Here is a 6558-nt window from a genome sequence, read left to right on the forward strand (position 1 = left end):
GCAGTCGAGTGGTTGGATCTTGGTCGAGTGATTGCTTCGTGGTCGAGTGTCTTGAATCCGTCGAGTGGGATACCTCCAAGTCGATTGAAAGGTGACTTCTTCTAGGGATGTCCTTGGGTAGGGTACTTAGGACAGGTCCATGCCCCTACCCTAGGTACATAGCTTCATCACCTCCGTCTAAGAAGAAGAAGAAGTCTTCGATCCGAAAATTCTCTACTAAGAGTAGGGCTTCATCTGGCTCCAAGCAATCTATGGCGGGTCTGGCTCGTCATCTGGATAGGGACATGGGTTCTGCTTCGAGATCTGGTCTGGGTCCGGCATCGCCTGTGCTGTATTCTTCACTGCTCCGCTCTCCTACGTCCACGACGCACAAGGGCAGGCGCGTGCGTGACTCTAGCGAGTCTGTGGCGGTGAGGGCTGAGAGGCGCGCTGCGGCCAGGAATCTTCCTTCATCAGGTACGCCTGTCCATTCCCCTCTTCCTGCCTCCCCTATTCGTCTTGTTTTACCTGCTCTTTCGGATGGTCATCTGCTACATATTATGTCGGATGTTGGTGTGTCTGTTGAACCGGGGATGGGCTCTCCTTCTCGTCTTCTTTCTGTCATTAGGGCAAATGAGGTTGCCCAGGCAGCTATTGCCAAGGCCATGGAGGTCACGGCCGCCGTAGGGCCTGCTGTGGCCAAGGGCCAGTCCGGGGGAGGGGGGGGCTGGAGCGATTACTGGTTGTGGCCAGTCGCCTCCACCTCCCACTCAAGCAAAGAAAGGTCAGTCCAACCAGTCTAAGCCCTGTATGTCCCCGTGCAGATCAAGTCTCCTTATTAAAAAACTTTCCTATAAATGAAAGCTCTTTTCTGGAATGTTAGAGGTTTCGCCTGCTAGGGGCGTCGAGACCAGATTCATGACTTGGTATGTGGTGAGCACAATGACATTTTAGGGCTTATTGAAACGTTCAAGGAATCCTTCTCCCCCTCCGAACTGTCTGCGGTTGCAGGCATGGATAGGTTTGACTAGCACTACCTTCCTGCCTCGGGTCACTCTGGGGGCATCTTGATAGGGTCTAAGAGGGATGTGTTTGATTTCATTACTTTTGATCACGGCATCTTTTGGGCTAGCGTTGTGGTTCATCTTCGTCAGCTAAACTCGTTATGGGAATGTTTGGTGGTCTATGGCCCCGCTGATCACTCCCTAGCCCCTTTATTTTTGGATGAGCTTTCTAATAAGATTGAATCCTGTAATATTCCTTTATTAGTTGGTGGTGATTTCAATCTATTGCGTTCCCCGGCGGATAAAAATAGCCCTAACTTCTCCTGGCCCCTTGACAATGCTTTTAATGGGTTCATTAGTAATTGCGCGATTTGTGAGCTCCCTAGGGTGGTGGCTCGGTTCACTTGGTCTAATCACCAGTCAATTCCTGTCCGGTCGGTGCTGGATCGAGTTTTGTCTGTGAAAGGTGGGACTCGCTCTTTCCTCGTGCTGCGTTGAAAGCCAGACCTACTATTGGCTTCGATCATGTTCCCCTCGTCGTGGATGCTGTCCTTAACTCTTCTTTGTCTCCTTCCCGCTTCCAATTTGATGCATCTTGGCTTATAGTCGATGGATTTTGTGAAATGATGGCTCTCAAGATTTCCAACCTTCTCAACTTCCCTCACCGCTCTTTGGTCCCATGGATGACTGCCATAAGGTTTCTTATGAGTTACACAAATTCTTAAGGGGATGGTCTCAAAATAGGGCTACCAATCAGCGTAGGGAAAAAGAGGCCCTTGAATCCCAACTCCGGGATTTGGACCACTCGACGGATCTTTCTGGGCTCTCTGCTTCTCAATGGGCCACCTGTTACTCCCTGGAAGATGCATTGATGTTGTTGCATCAGCAGTCGGAAATCTACTGGCGGCAGAGACAATCCTTGAATTGGACCTTGAAGGGTGATGCTATGACGGCTTATTTCTTTGCGATTGCCAATGGTAGACGCCGGAGATGTTTCATTGACAGTCTTAATATTGATGGTGTTAGGACTTCGGACCAATCCCTCATTATGAACCACATTGTTGGGTACTACTCCAATCTTCTCGACTCCAAGCCAGGTTCTGGTCTTTCTTTCTCCTCTGACTTTTGGGACGAGGGTAGTAAGATATCGCCTGATGAAAATGTGGACCTAATGGTGGCTTTATCTGACGAGGAAATCTAGAAGGTGATTAGTTAGGCTAATCCGAACACTGCCTCTCGGCCAGATGGCTTTTCGATTCCCTTTTTTAAGAAGTTCTGGCCACAGCTGCGGGCGCTTGTCTGTAAGATCATCCAAGGTTTCTAGTTGGGAACGGTGGATATCTCTCATCTTAACTATGATGTCATTTCTCTCATTCCTACAGTGAAAGGAGCTGACCTGATCTCGCAGTTTCGGCCTATTGCTCTCATCAATAATTTCGCCAAATTTCCTGCCAAAGGGCTCGCCACGTGCCTCTCCCCCATTTCCCACCGTACTATCAGCCCCTTTCAATCGGCCTTTATTAAAGGGTGTCTCATTTTCGATGGGATCCTCTGCTTACATGAAATTGTGCATGACCTCAAGGTTCGAAAGTCTAAAGTAGTGATTCTTAAGCTTGATTTTGAGAAGGCGTTCGACTCGGTGAGTTGGCCTTTTTTACGAAGGGTTTTGCTGGCTAAAGGGTTTGAGGGGCACTTTGTTCATAGAATCTTGAAGTTGGTCTCGGGGGGCCATACTGCCATCTCAGTTAATGGTCAGGTTAGTAAGTTTCTTGCCAATGGTAGGGGCCTACGGCAAGATGACCTTGCTTCTCCCATCCTGTTCAACTTCGTAGCGGATGCCTTGTCCCGCTTACTTTCCAGGGCAGGCACTCATGGGCACATTTCTCCGGTTAGCTCCAATCTTCTCCCCGAAGGGGTTACCCACCTTCAATATGCGGATCACACTATCATTATGGTTGAGCTGAATGACTCCTGCCTTGCCAATCTCAAATTCATTCTCCTCTTCTTCGAAGCTATGTCGGGTCTTAAGATTAACTTTGCTAAGAGCGAAGTTATTGTAACTGGTGTGGGGGAGACTGAAGCTGTGCGAGTGGCCCATCTTCTCAATTGCAAGTTAGGATCTTTTTCGTTCAAATACTTGGGCCTTCCCATATCCCCGGACGTGCTTCACGCGAGAGAATTTGCCCCGATGGTAACCAAGGTGGGCACCAGGGTCCTCCCTTGGCGTGGGAGGTACCATACCAATGCGGGTAAAGTGGCATTGATCAATGTGTGTCTGTCTTCCCTTCCCATGTTCTTGATGGGCTTCTACCTACTATCGGGCGGGACCCATGCTGGTTTTGATAAGCACCATGGGGATTTTTATTAGAATGCTGCTGATAATAGTCGTAAATATCGCCTTGTCAAATGGAAACTGATGTGTAAGCCCAAAAACCATGGAGGGTTGGATATTATTAACACTTCCATAATGAATCAATGTTTCATGATCAAATGGTGGTGGAAGATTATGAGTGCTGAGGACCAGCCTCTTTGGATGTCTATTCTTAAGGCTAAATATTTCCCTTCTTCTAGTCCGATGCTAGCTAATTCTCGTGGCGGTTCCCATTTTTGGAAGGCCTTGGTTAAAGTTAGACCTATGTTCCAAGCTTCTGTTAAGTTTGTAGTTGGGGATGGTTCCTCTATTAGATTTGGCTTGATTGGTGATGCGGAGATTCACCCCTCTCTATGACCTTCCCCACCTTATTCTCCTATACTGTCCGGACCCGAATATTTCTATCGCGGAGTTGGCTTCCCATGGATGGAATTTGGCCTTTCGTCGGTCTTTGTCGCCTGAAGAGTTTGAAGACTGGCAACGTCTTACTGCCTTCTCCCCCGCGCTCTTGGCGAACACGGATTCGGTGACGTGGCCGCTTTCTACCTCTGGCCGCTTTTCTGTTAAGTCGCTTTACTCTAAGCTTGTTGGTGGCACTCCTACCAACTGCTTCTCTCAGATTTGGAAGGCCCGGATCCCTCCTAAAATTAAGAATTTCTTGTGGCAAGCCTTTAGGGGCCGGCTGGCTTCGGCTGACCAGATTCATAAGAGAAATGGGCCGGGTTCCCAATTATGTGCTTTGTGTGGTGCCCTGGAGAACATAGAACATAATTTTTTCCACGGTGTATTGGCTAATCTCATTTGGAGTTGCGTGAGAGAATGGCTTCTCGTTCCCTGGGCCCCTGCCTCCTTTGCTGAGCTGCGGAGCTTGGCAAGCAACTTGGTTGGCGTTACTAGGCGTATTTTTTGGGTGGGCCTGGGCTCTCTGTGCTGGTCCCTTTGGACAACTAGGAACAAATTTACTATTGAGTATGTGTTTCTGACTAAACCCGCTGACTGTTTATTTAAATCGTGTGCTCTCTTGCAGCAGTGGAAATCATTGACTAAGGTGGACGACCAGGAAGCGCTCTCTATGTTGATTTCCAAAGTTCGGGCCTCGGCTTCTCTTCTTTGCAGACAAGAGAAGGAAGCTTAGTTGTTTTGGGAGCGTCAGACTAGTTTATTTTGGGTTGTTCTTATCCGGCTTGCGCGCCGTGTACTGGCTAGGGGGCATTGTACCTGATGTTTTACTCTTTCGTTTCACCCGTGGTTGGGGTCTGCCTGGTGATCTGTTGCGAACTGTGTTGTGGTTGCTACCTGCCTCATGGATTTATTTATAAAGTCGGGCGTATGCCTTTCCTCTAAAAAGATTCCCCGCACATCCAATTGAATCCCGATACTAGAAGAAAGACAAATTTGATAGAAATGCCAAATGATTACCCGAATCACACTCCTCGAAGAAGAATTCCATCCCATCCATGATGAAACCACTCATATCCAGTGTGCCAAATGAAGGGGACGACTTGTGCATGGCCTTCAAGTAAATGTAACATGACTTAACAGTTGGGCCATCCATACCATTTAATGACACACCAGGCCGGTCTAGCACCACGTGTGGAAAATGCATATCTGCTCTGGAGGCACGGCACATCACGTACCTGAAATTTCAGACTACCCACAATAGGAGTAACATAGGTAGTAACATCACACATATTTAAATAAAATAGATGATGTGGCAAGCAATAAATGCAGAAAGAGAGACATGTGGTAACATAGCTAGTTACTACTAGTATGAGTAACATCACACATACCATGGCAAGATAAGTCTATAGTCTAATAAATAAAGTGTTGCATGTTACCACACATATGTTACTCCCCACTATAAAGATAGTAACATAGAGTAGTAACATGAGCATGTTCCGACTCTATGTTACTACCCATTGTGGCTAGTCTCAGGCCCGTGAAAAAATGTAGCACAACAACCACGGCACCTGTGTATTCCCACTCAATAGCCAGCATACATGCATTGTAAATGCACTGTAAATGCACACATCACAGCGTCTCGATGCATGGCTCAGATAAAGGCCTCCTGGTAGCCTGGCCTCCAAAATGCTTCACTCAAAACGTAGTCATTACATAATGTAATATTTATAGATTTTTTGAAAAGTCAAACTTCATAATTTTTAACCATCTTTATAGAGAAAATATTTACATTTGGAATACTAAATGCATATTATTGGAAACATAATGAGTTCGCTTTTGCTAATATTCAGGCACCTGAATTTTTCTCTGCTCTCAGCCGATTATGTGTGTCACCACGCATGTGAGCCCTTTTGCTTTTGTTTTAGACATCAACACACTTCGACATAAGAGGCCGCAACCTCACTACGACCGCGAGTGGGTTGAAGTGTGCTGTGTGTGTGCCCCAGCGTGCGTGTCTATGTGCCTCAGCTAGCGTGTGCGTGGGTTGTGTGTTCTTGCTTTTTGTGTGTGTGTGTGTGTGTGTGTGTGTGTGATGCGCCCGCATGTGTATGTCTCCGTGAGGTAGAAATGAGGTGGCTAGACACCAACGACATGAGATGCAATTCAATTTCGAGATAAGAGGCCATCAATTTCCAACACTGACGTTCTTATTTTTTTTGTTTTTTTAAAAAGAGGCTCACCCCCGACTTCTGCATCTGAAAAATGCATGCGGCCATATTATTAAAAAGTATGAATAAAACAAAGTCTTAGCTCTGTTAGAGTTATATTGACGATGGCCTTTGGTCTTTTGTATTCTTACTTTTTGACATCCTCATGTACATTATATATATGGTGGCTTTGACCTCTTAATAATACAAGTTGCATATTCATAACATGGTATTAGAGCTATAGATTTTTCGTTCGCACGCCGCAACTCGTGCTCAGATCCAATCGCGCCGCCGTGTTTTCCTTTTTCCCGGCTGTGCTGCTCCACGTCTTCTGCTACTCCTACCGCAGGCGCCTCTTCTCCCAGGAAAAAGTTCATTTTAAACCCTGAATTCGTAGAGGTTCGACGAATTGAACCCTCAAGTCGAAATCCCGGTCGATCGCACCCTGAACTATGCATTCCCGGTCTAAATTAAACCCTGGCATCGTTTGAACAAGTCAACCGGGATTCGCCTATGTTCTTTCACAAAAACACCCTTACTTTATATGTGTAATCAAGCAAAAGCCTTGTCTGCAAAAGAAATCTGACATTATTTT

Source organism: Triticum dicoccoides, chromosome 3A (genome assembly GCF_002162155.2).
Source record: "Triticum dicoccoides isolate Atlit2015 ecotype Zavitan chromosome 3A, WEW_v2.0, whole genome shotgun sequence".
Taxonomy (NCBI): domain Eukaryota; kingdom Viridiplantae; phylum Streptophyta; class Magnoliopsida; order Poales; family Poaceae; genus Triticum; species Triticum dicoccoides.